Genomic DNA, 13086 nt, shown 5'->3' on the forward strand with positions numbered 1-13086 from the left:
TCTCAGTTTCTAGTAAATAGGTCCAAACACATCTACTATAATCATCTTTAATAGAAAGAAAATATTGCTTACTGAGTGAGTAGGCACTTTGTATGGCCCCAAAGATCAACATGCACATATTCAAGTATCTTCTTAGTTGTATGCCTTGTTGGAGTGAACTTCAGCTTATGTTAAACTCCTAATACACAAGCTTCACAAAATGGTAAGGCACAAGAATTTAAATTTTCAATCATACATTATTTGTGTAGTTCTTTGAGGCCTTGTTCACTAATATGCTTAAGTTTGTGATGCCACAGCTGCATATCTGATTCTAGCCTTTTCGCCAAACTTGCTACTTATACTGGAATAGTTTCTCCTTGGAGAATATATAAACCATTGATCTTTTCACCTTTCATCACTATCAGTAAACTTTTGGTGATCCTCATGCTTTCGTGGATGGACTTGTATATGTATCCTTCACATACGTACCAAGGGATATGAGATTTTATCTCAGCTCCAGAATATGCCTTATGTTCGTCAACACTTTGATTCAACCATTATATTGTTTGATGGCAACCTTTTCGGTTCTAATGACCCTGCATGAATGATCACTATACCTCCATCAACTGATTTATAATTAAAAAATAATTCTCTGTTAAATAAATTAACAATTAACCCAAGATCTATTTGTATATAACATAGAACACAATAGTAGTATATGATAATTGAGTATGTGTACCTGATTGATCCATAGCAATTATCTCTGATTGATCCACAGCAGTTACTCCAATTTGATAGTGCAATACTATCAACTAAGTCTTCCTCCCTAGATCTCTAAATCAGAAGCAGTTTATTTTCTCTGATTATCAAAAGGTATACAATTGTGATGAGACAATATGTATTTATAGAGTTAGGGAGGGGACTTAGCTACAAAACCCTAGTTGGGCTGGGCCTGCTCATCAAAGGCTTCAGTCAACTAGAAAAGCCCACACTTCTGCTTCACCTAGACTTTACTCACAGATGCTAAGCCCATTAACAATTGATCACCAACAACATGGGCTAACACAGCAAAGAACTATCCAATCAACCCAAGTTTTAATTAAACCAATAAAATTTAATGTAAGCCCAAATAAAAGTCTAACATTCTCCCACTTGGGCTACATTGATTTTAATACATATATATTATATATCAAAATAATTTTGTTTGAAAACGACTCATGGGTTGAACAACAGGAAAACATTTGTGGCCACTTTAAAAAATGATAGTTCTCTGATAGCATCTCAACATACCGGTCCAATTTAACCTTTGATAATGAACGATGACAGTCATATTGTTTTTAGCTCAACAAAAGACATTCATAATCACAAATACCAAAGTATTAAATCGACATGGTCAATAAGTCTAGTAGTGTGGTAAGGAATTATGTTCAACATGTGATCAATTTAAAATAACATAATATCCTTATCAGTCCTCAATTTCACTGATACCGTCACTACAAAAAAACCCATTTTCCCCGACTAGTTTTTTGGTCATTAAAACTCATTAATTAGTCACCCAAAATTTTTTGTGACTAATTATTTTTAGTCACCATTTAGTCGCTGAATGTCGGTCGTAGAAGAGATTTAGTGACTAATATATTTAGTCACAAATAATGTTATTTTCTATGACTAAAATTTAGTTACAAAATATATTAAAGTTAGTCACAGTAAGATTGATGTATAGATCACATAAATACCAATATGCACTTTCAACAACCAAAAAAGTAAACTTTAACAACTAAAATTTAGTCACGAAAAAGCTAATATTTTGTGACTAAATAATTTAGTTGGCAATAATAAATAAAGAATTACATAAATTAATTATTCAGTGACTAATATTTAGTCCTAAAAACTAATTATTATTTTTTTAATTTTAAATATATTTATTTAAATTATATAATAAAAAAAATTATTCAGAAAGCTATATTTAAATAATATTGAACACATTTATTCAATACATAAAAATTACAATGGCAATCATAAAAAATTCAATTACATAATCCTTGCTTGAATTGTATTGTCTATGAACTACAACAACAAACTCAATGAATCAGAGTTGCCAACATGAAAAACAGAAAAAAGTTACCCCAATACAAACCCAACTAAATGAACAAAAAAAAAAACAAAACCAACACTAAATTAGGCAAACAAACATAAAAAAGAATGTGAAGCCTCTATCCTAATCTGGCTCCAAACTCAGAAGCTAGAAGCACACACCCCTCAAACTCTTAAAGTATCCTCTGAGCATCTGTAGGCATGATCAGTAAAAGAATTATAAGAAAATTATTAAAATCAGCAGCAATACATAGCTGCCACTACAATTTAGCTATTATGAAAGTTCCACTCTGCATTATCTTGCAACAAAGAGGAATCTACAGCAGTGAGAGAAGTTAAACATAATATAACAGTACTATAAAATCTCACCTGAAAAATCAATAAATTAAACATATGCATTGAAGTAAAATCACATCCTTAACCGTAAGGATCACATGTTGAGGTGTACTACTGATCCCGGAAAGGTACTTTTTTGCAAAGGGAGATGGCATACCCTAGACATAAGATGAAAACAAAGTAAAATCAATATGAGAAACATATTTGAAGAGATAGACTTGTAATTGAGAAACTTATTAATTACAATACAATACTTAGATTTGGATCCAACAAATGATGGTTGCATGGGAACAATAAAAAAGGGGTCTTCAGATTTAAAATCTTTAGCTCTTTGGAAAGCTTCAGCCTTTCCTTTTCTACTCAACTCCTGATTTCTTATAAATTTTTTATGTACAAGAGATTCTCCACACACTTTATCACACTAGTTTACTGAAGGTTCATCTATTGTTTTCTGTGCAATTAGGTCCTCTGAAATCATGCTGGCTTTATCATAATCACTAGTAAAAGATGGTTCAATTTTCGCACAAGGGGTTATCTTTGACTTGGATGGTGTAGTTGAACTTCTCTTATTTGCAGCTGAAAACAACAGTAGTATAAGTCAACTTTGTAGCCATGTTTGCATTCAATTATATTGTCTAGGAGCATTATAATAATTCTCACCTAGATTGTTATATGTGATGTTTAGGGTGAAGTAGGGAATGATCAAGACAGTATATTACTACAGAACAGAGTTCTTCTTTACCTGGAATTGATAGCATAGCCATAGGGGAGTTTGCTACTCCATTGTTATGAAAAATAATCACTTCGAATAAGATTATTCCAATGTTCTTTGTCATAACAAAGGCACAAACATCACCTACTTTCAAGTCATTGTCTGGAACAATTGTATCTATACCATGAAGAAATTTAAAAATTAATAGTAAATCAAAAGGCCAGCCCCTTGAAACTAATTTTTTGAAACATAAAATCCAAAAAAATTGATTAATTTCCATTCCATGTCAATATTACTCTCAAATGCCTACTCGCAATCATAATCTGAACTCATTGTAGTTAGATTAACAAGCAATATAAGCTGCAATAATAGTTCTTAATGTAACACAATTTCAATAATATATATCATAGACAAAAATAGAAAAATAAGGACACAAATAACCCTGCCTAACAACAGGGGATCCCAAGAAGTAAAATGGATTTTGAATCGTTCTGTGCGGTAATGGAATCGAAAACCAATTCCTTCCGTTCAAAATCCCAGAATTTATGGGTTCAATAGTGATAGATTCCTTGTCATTTGAACTAAGAAAAGTTGAAAACCGACAAAATGGGAGCGTACTCATGACATAAAAATATTTGAGTCCCTAGTAATTGAAATGTTTTTTTTTAAATACTTAAAATGATTAGAAGAATTTTTTTTAACTAAAAGGGTAATACTTAAATATTATACTTGTTAAGTAAAAATTTTACTTAACAAATTGCCTAGCCAAGACCAAACTTGATTTGATGTAATAAACAACAGCTGATCTAAAAGAAAATGTTCTTTTTTTATATATACAATGGCAGGTGAATCAACTTTGCAATTGTAACACATCATATACATATGTACAATGTGTATTTGCAAATGTACGGTTATAAACAGTCAAATTTAATTATATACACGCTAACATTTTCTTATACTTTTGGCATTACAACATATATAACTAAATACATTACCTTGAAGTCAATGCCAAATGGTTGAAATCTTTGGCAATTACCTGGCCGTAGCTGTAGCTGGAGTAACGCCTTCTTTGAAGAGAATATTTGCAACTGGAGGTAGAAGCCAAGCTGCAGTGCTGGAAGATTGGCCATCCTGATGACTATCATTGGATCTAGTCGGCTTTTTCCGCTCCTTCCTCAGTTTTAAGCTCACACCTCATCCGAGAAATAAGCTAAATTTCATGGCTGCAAACAAACCAAAAGCAATTGCCAGTGGCCTCACAGCCCAGTGAAAATCCTCAATATCTAATTAAAGGAAAAAATACCAATCATGCAGCTTGCACTACAAGAAAAAACATTTATGATAACACTGAAAAAACATGTTGCAGAAAGAAAGAATATAACAACGTACCAGAAATACTACTGAAAGAACTTTCTGACGCCTTTTTAACCCAGAGTGGTTAATCCCGCTACCTGAGTTCAAATGAGTCTAACTGGTGTTGGTCTTCTTCCTTCCAAGCTGCCAAACATGAAATGAACACCAAAAAAGTTGCTCTGAAAAATTAACTATATCTCCCAAAATAGGCCATAAGTATACAAAATAATACATAGCACAGCCGATTAAAACATTTTATAATTAACAAACTAAAGCATGCCCAAGATTCATAAAATACAATGATGTTTCAACTATAAGAGGGTGAAGTTTTTAACCACTGAGGCCACCACAACAGAGTTTCCATAACTGAATATTTTTTCCTGCTGCAAATTGATGAATACACATTAGGTTTCCATAGAATGAGCTTCTGAAGTTCCCTGCACCCACTTTTCCATCTGTTTCAACTTGGAAAAGCTCATAATCAATTCATTATACACATTTATCTGAAAACTGTTTAAATTTATATCGAGCCATGCCATAAATTATACACCCAAATTTAAACTATATACAGACAGAGGGAGAGAAAACTGTTTTTGTTTTCTTTGCATAAGTTTGGATACATTAATTTTGTGAACATATAGAAAAAGAAAGCATAGAGAAGCAATGAATCATTTCTTACCTGAACAATACGAAGTGACCATATTATTACTATAGAAAGAGAACAAATTTTAAATAGATGAATATCTAGGTTTGAAATAATAATTACAAACAGAGGAAAAGATTAACAAAGACTCTGAGACATTTTCTCAAACGCTTTGTATGCATTAGGCATTTTGAAATATTAAATTATGTGAAAACAAATGAATTTTCATACAATATTCACCAGATGTGAACTAGAAATCAAGCAAGATATAAACCACAGAGTTATATCCTATAGAGATAACCTTAACTTGGAAAAAACATAAAAATCTTAACCCTCACAACTAACTTACATAGATGAGAAGATGACAGAGAGTGAGGCCAGAAGAGAGGTGGCGTTCTTGATTAATGCAACCAATTAGAGCAAATAAGTTGCACAAATAGACATAATAACGAAGGGGTTTCGATGGATTTTAGACTGGTCATTTTTATAGCAAACAAATTCCAGTGGAAAAAAGAATTCACCTAAAAAAAAGTAGTAAGAAATCATTCTTAATACTAGAAGTAGTTAGTTTGGTGCATAATGAAAAGTAAATCAACATACAGTGAGGCGCATATTACGGAACCTCTCGAGGGCCACCGTCGTCGTTGGGTGTGAAGCAGAGGTTAGGGTTGGGTTTAGTCTGTCGGGTGAGGATAGGGTGAGTCAGAGTGAGCTAAGGTTGTGAGAGAAAGTTGATCGAGAAGTTCATTTGGAGAAGAAGATGATCGAGAGTACTAATATGCGAATGAAGGCTCAACTGAATAAGTGCTAATTAAGGTGGGGAATTGAAAATATAGAGGGAAAATTTTAGAATTTACCGCCTAAAATCAAAAGAAATAAATATTGTATATCAAGTTTATTTTTAGTAATGAATAATTATATTTCTCTAAAAAATAATTATATTATTTATTATTTTTGTATATTATTTAATATTTTAATAAAAATATCAACACATTAAATTTTTATTATATTAAAAATAATATATCAAACTAATATTAATATATCTAGGAAAAAAAATAATATTTACATATTGTTCATACATATATGAACAAATGTAATAGATAAACATAATTCAATGCCATTGTCAACTCATTTTAACTAAATTTTATTATTAATTTTGTTTCACTACTTAAAAAACTTTATTATTAAAAATTATTAATAAAAATAAAAAAAAAAGTACATCCAAATAAATATAATAATAAATAAAAATTTATTGTAGTACTCACTGCTACAAAAAATCTTAAATCAAATTAATTTATTTTGCAAGAAAATTTAGAAGCAAAATTCACTATTTGTTAAGATATTTTGTTAGTAAAAATAATTTTTTTAACTATATATTTGCCACTCATAATTCAATAACTATATATATATTTTTAAAAAATATAATATATGTTAATCACATTTTTTAAGGATTAAATTAGTAGTTAATATATATTCAATATAGTAATAATTAATCTTATGTTTTAAGGAAACTAAATAATTATTTGGTACATATAAATTATTAATAATTGTAAAAATAAATTATTTTAAGACTAATATTTTAGTTGTAAAAGATCATTAACTTTTACTGACTAACTATTTCGTCACAAATTTCAAATTTTTAATGACTAAATAATTTTAGTCACCAAAAATTATTAGTCTCGCCACTATTATAATTTGGCGCCACAGTTTTAGTGACTAAATACTATTTTAGTCACTAAATATAACAAACAGTGACTAAAAAATTGGTCATTGATTTTTTTGGTTCTAAATAAACATAGTCTCATGACTAAAATTATTTGCGACTAAAAATTAGTCACAAAATTTAACTATTAGTGACTAAGTTGATTTGGTCACAAAAAATCTAGTCGCTGAAAATGTATTTTCTTGTAGTGCGTGATGCTTAATAAATAAGCCAGTGAAATTCATCATACACCACTTAAAATAAGTTAGTGTCACTAAATATGCTTAAAGAATTAAGCCAACAACATATCATTGTCAATAAGCAAATAAATTTAATAGACAATGATCACAACAATATGAACCACATGCTTTCAATTCAATCATTCTCGAGAATATAACAAAACATAATTGAAAACATATCCATTCAATAATAAAAAATATTGAAACATAAAATGTAGTTCATAACTTTATTCAGAAAATTATAAATAATAATTTCTAAAAACAAACAGAAAACAAAACTCCCACTAACCCAAAAGATCAAAAGATTCTAAAATGCCCATATTAACAACATGTTTATTAAACAGCACGGCACTTAACCCTTTGGTTAGAGGATCAGCTAACATCGACTCGGTCTTGCAATTTTCAATGACAATGTCTCCTTTCTTGACCAAGTCTCTGACAGTGAGATACTTTATTTCCATGTGTTTAGAAGCACTACTAATCTTGTTATTCTTTGAAAAGAAAACAGCAGCATTATTATCACAATAGATTAGCATAGGTGTGGAAATAGAATCAACCACTCGTATCTCCAAAATAAAATTCTTCAGCCACAAAGCTTGCAAAGATGCCCCATAACATGCAACAAACTCAGCATACATAGTAGATGACGTGATCAAAGTCTGTTTGACACTCTTCCAAGAAATAGCAGCACCAACAAAAGTAAAAATATAGCCAGAAGTTGACTTTAAATCATCTACATAACCACCAAAATCTGAATCTGAATAACCAACAACTTAAAGATTGTTGACATGCTTATACACAAGCATAAAACTCTTCGTTCTATGCAAATATCTCAAAACTTTATTGGCTGCAACCCAATGATCATGGCCAGGATCAGATAAATATCTCCTAAGAACATCGACCATGAGAGCAATATCAGGTCTAGTGCAAACCTTAGCATACATCAAACTCCCTACTGCACTTGCATATGGGATATTCTTCATTGCTTCTCTTTTTAAGTCGTTCTTAGGACAATGTTGCTTAGTAAATTTGTCCCTTTCAAAATAGGAACAGAACCAGCTTTACACAAATCCATGTTGAACCTTTTGAGCACACGATTAATGTAAGCTTCTTGAGATAAGCCAAGAACTTTTCGATTCCTGTCACGATGGATCTCAATCCCCAAAACATAGGATGCCTCTCCAAGATCTTTCATATCAAAATTGGAAGACAGAAAATTTTTGGTCTCATTTAGTAGTGACAAATCACTGCTGGCAAGTAAAATGTCATCTACATAAAGAACAAGAAAAATATAACGACTCCCACTGATCTTCATATAAATACACTGATCAAACTTGTTCTCTACGAAACCAAACGATGTCACAACCTGGTCAAACTTCAAGTACCACTGGCGAGATGCCTGTTTGAGACCATAAATGGATCGTTTCAACTTGCAAACCAAGTGTTCTTTTCCATTCTCCTTGTAGCCTTCAGGTTGAGACATATAGACTTCCTCATTCAATTCTCCATTCAGAAAAGCGGTTTTAACATCCATTTGATGCAACTCTAAATCAAAATGCGCAACTAAGGCCATAATAATTCTGAATGAATCTTTAGTGGAAACAGGTGAGAAAGTTTCAGTGTAATCAATACCTTCTCTTTGAGTAAAGCCTTTAGCCACTAAACGCGCTTTAAACCTTTCAATCTGTCCCTTTTTATCCCTTTTAGCCTTTAAAATCCACTTACAACCTATTGGTTTAAAACCATCAGGTAATAAAACTAGCTCCCATACACCATTTTTCTTCATGGAGTCGATCTCATCATCCGTAGCTGCTAACCATTTTGAAGATTGTGGACTATTAAGTGCTTCACTAAAAGTGACAGGATCCACAAAATGATCAATATCATATTCTCCTTCTCCAAGATAAACAAAATTATCATGACACTTTGTTGACTTCTTTTGTCTCTGAGATCTTCTTAGAGGAGGTACTTCTGGAATAACTTCTCTTTGTTGATCATTGTTTTGAATAACATCTTCCACAACTGGAATTTCTTCAATAACAGGATTCTCATTAACAATAGGAGCTTCATCATTAACAAGCCCTTCATCAATAATAGGACCTTCATCATCTTCGATATCGGGAGCAATATATTCATCAACAATGGGAGCATTACCAACTGGAGTAGGATTGAGACTACTATTATCATCTCTTGAAAATGACATAGGAATACAAATTCCTTTAGAGGACTCCCCCATTTCAAGAGATGTTGAAGGAATTTTTTCAAAGAACATCAAATTCCGAAATTTAGCGATCGAGATTCAACAATTCGCGTACCACGAGTGGGACAGTAAAAGCGATAGCCTTTTGAGCGCATTGGATAACCAATGAAATAACAGCGATTTGTTCTCGGATCTAACTTTTTCAAATTAGGATCATAAATCTTTACTTCAGCTGGACAACCCCATACTCGAAGATGATTAAGACTAGGCTTCCGCCCAGTCCATAACTCAAAAGGGGTCTGGGGAACAGATTTACTGGGAACACGATTTAAAATATAAGTTGCAGTCATAAGTGCTTCACCCCATAAAAACTCTGGAAGATTTGTTCTACTCATCATACTTCTAACCATATCCATGAGAGTGCGATTTCTCCTTTCAGCAACGCCATTTTGCTCAGGTGAACCAGGCATAGTGTATTGAGCAACTATACCATTTTCTTGTAAGTACTCTGCAAAAAGCCCCATGTGTTGTCCAGATTCTGTATAACGACCATAATATTCTCCTCCACGATCAGAATGAACAACTTTGATGACTCTTCCTAATTGTTTCTCAACCTCATTTCGAAAAATTTTGAGTTTATCAAGGGCGTCAGATTTTTCTTTAATTAAATAGGTGAATCCATAACGAGAAAAATCATTGATAAAAGTGATAAATATTTATTTCTGCACAACGTGGTGGAATAAGGACCACTGATGTCTGTGTGGATAATTTCCAATAAAGATTGACTGCGGTTTGCAGTCTTCTTTCTTGTTTTAGTCAGTTTTCCACGAGTACAATCAACACAAGTATCCCAATCAGAAGCATCAAGAGGAGGAAGTATTGCAGATTTAATTAAACGATCAACCCTTTCTCTGGAAATATGACCCAATCTTTTGTGCCATAACAATAAGGATGTTTCCTTAATATGAGGTCTTTTACCCACAGTATTCACAACATTAAAAGAGGAATCTAAAGGAGCTAATGACAACTTGTAAAGACCATCAGAATAAAAGCAATTTCCAATAATTCGAGAGTCAAGCATAATGTCAACATTATCATTTGCAAAATGAAAAGAATATCCTTGTTTAACCAAAAGCGGAAGCGAAACTAAATTCCTTTTAAAAGTAGGAACATAAAAAGTATTGTTCAGAATAATCTTATCACGAGACTGTAATTCAAGAATAAATGTTCCAACATAGATAACGTCAACTCCAACATCATTGCCCACTTTAAGCTTGGACTCCCTCTCACTTGGCTTCCTGAGATCCCTTAGCCCCTGTAAGGAAGCAGAAACATGAACAGTAGCACCACTGTCTAACCACCAAGAATCAATAGGAACATCAACTAGATTAGATTCAAAACAAACACATGCCAATGGATTACCTGATTGTGCTTGCTTCTTTTCTAACCAAGTCTTAAATTTGTGACAGTCTGTTCTCCGATGCCCCAATTTTTCACAAAAGTAACACTTCACATTAGAGTATTTGGACTTTCCATTGTTATTCTTCTGTTTATTCTTATGCTCCTTACCATTACCATTCTGTTTTGTAGCACCATCATTTTTATTCTTGAATTTTCCTTTTCCTTTGTTGGGCTTGAGGTGAGAAACATAGTTAGCAGATTCATTCTTCTCCCTTTTAAGCTTGCTTTCTTCAGCTACACACTGAGAAATTAGGTCGCTGATAGTCCATGTTTGATTGTAAGTGTTGTAGGCTGTCTTGATTAGGCTAAAAGAGGCAGGAAGAGCATGAAGAGCTCGATGAATAATGAAAGAGTCAGGAAGAGGAATATTATGATCTTTCAACTTGGACTGAACATTCACCAATTTCAGAATAAAATCTCGCACTCCTTTTAATTCATCATACTTAATGGTTGTCATTTCATCCATAAGATGTCCAGCTTCAGCGTTTTCTCCAGTGTCGTATAATTTTTCTACAGCATTGAAAAACTCTTTGGCATTTGTAGTGTCTGGCAAACCACTCAATAGATGTTCAGGAATGGATCTTTTCATAGTAAGAAGACTGAGACGACTTGACTTTTCCCATTGTGCATTATGAGTTCTCTCGGCGGTATCTTGGAGTCGATAAGATCGGCGGAGTCTTTCTTCTCGTAGGCACAAGTCCAAATCCATTATGCCTAAAGTAAATTCCACATCTCGTTTCCATGTCTTGTAGTTGGAAGCATTCAAAATATGGATGGAAGCATTATTGTTGTTCACAGAAAAGGAGACTGAAAAAATTCAAAAATTAAAACTTGAATAAGCAATATGAGCAATGTATTAGAAAATATTGTAGAATCAACTGGTCATTATAAACTCCCCTTTGGGGTGAGAATATAACACACACATGATCTACCTTCATGAAGTTAACAACAAAGAAAAAATACATATCATTTAAGAATTTTATTACCTTTGGGCAAATAAATTTCTTAAAAATATGTATTAATTCAAGCAAAAAAATAATAATAAATTTATATATTTAAATTATTACCTTTGGGCAAATAATTAAAATATATACATTTAATATTAACTCACTTCATGGAATGTGAACTAATATATGTAAATACTACCTTTGGACAAGTAATTACACATATAGTCAACCAAAAGATATAATATTTTCTTCAACATGTGAAATTTGGTGATAAAGCAATCATTGAAAAAGAATAATTTTCAACCAAATTTCCAAAAGAGATATATTATTGCTTTTATTATATTGATAATAAAAAAAAATAAAGTGTCCACCATAACACATTATTTTTATATCAAATAATCAAGTTTTATAACTTTAGAACAACAATTAATGGAAAAATGTGAAATAAAGAATATTGGTGGAGATTACATAGTCAAGATAAATTAAACAAGAGAGTGACTATGTTTTATGGAACGAGAAGAAACTCAAAAAATTTTCTATGATTGACAAATTTCGAAAAATTATCAAAAAAAATTTTTAATAATTTTTAACTACATAATTATCATTAAAATAATAATAATTATTAAACGGAGTCAAAAAATTAATTAAAAATCATAGAAAAATCAGAAATTTAATTTTAAGCACGATGGAAAAAAAAACGTCGAAAAACGACATTCTAGGACGCCTCACGCGCCCCCACGCGCCTCCTGCGCGAGTGGGCGTTGCGGCTGGGCAGGTCTTCTTCAACCTTGGGCGGGTCTCCAGTCGGGTCACGCGACCCGGTTCCTCCGATTCGGGTCTGGTGGTGTTTTCCGGCCAAAAATCGACGGAAAATTGGGGATTTTGGATGGGTTTCGATGGGGAATCGATTTCTAGTGGATTTACACTACTAATTTCGAGTATTAATTGCTAAAAAACAATAAATCTAAGGAAAAGCTATCCAAAAATAAAGAACATGAAAAAAAAAAAAAAAGATTTGGAATATAAATCTTAATCAAAATACAAAATTAATCATTTAAAAATATTCATAAACAATTAATAATGAGATATCTATAATCAATTTTAGATTAAAAACAATAAAATCAAAATACACAATTATAATTTCACATTATAATCATATAAACCCTAAAACTTTAAAATTAAAATTCTCTTAATATACACAATGAATTCAAACATATAATATATCAATTGAAAGAGAATTTAACGATCAATAAAATCCCTAAAGTTTTAAGATTTATAAACAAAAAATTACACATAAAATAATAACGAAATTAATATGAAATTATGGATAATTAATATATACAAATTAATTATACTAATTATAGGTTCTAAATCATATACAATAGGCAATCTGATACCACATGTTAGATAAATTAACAAT

General features: G+C 31.7%; 1 long non-coding RNA gene across 1 annotated transcript; it reads right to left on the minus strand.

Annotated features, from left to right (window-relative positions):
• Positions 1-1983: 1983 nt before the first annotated feature.
• On the minus strand, positions 1984-5894 carry LOC133038018 (uncharacterized). The gene is made up of 6 exons (XR_009687989.1): positions 5718-5894; positions 4511-5638; positions 3152-4344; positions 2654-2985; positions 2443-2567; positions 1984-2266 (listed from the first exon to the last, which is right to left on the minus strand). It is a non-coding gene; the product is annotated as an uncharacterized LOC133038018 (long non-coding RNA).
• Positions 5895-13086: the final 7192 nt, after the last annotated feature.

This window comes from Cannabis sativa, chromosome 5, assembly GCF_029168945.1.
Source record: "Cannabis sativa cultivar Pink pepper isolate KNU-18-1 chromosome 5, ASM2916894v1, whole genome shotgun sequence".
Taxonomy (NCBI): Eukaryota; Viridiplantae; Streptophyta; class Magnoliopsida; order Rosales; family Cannabaceae; genus Cannabis; species Cannabis sativa.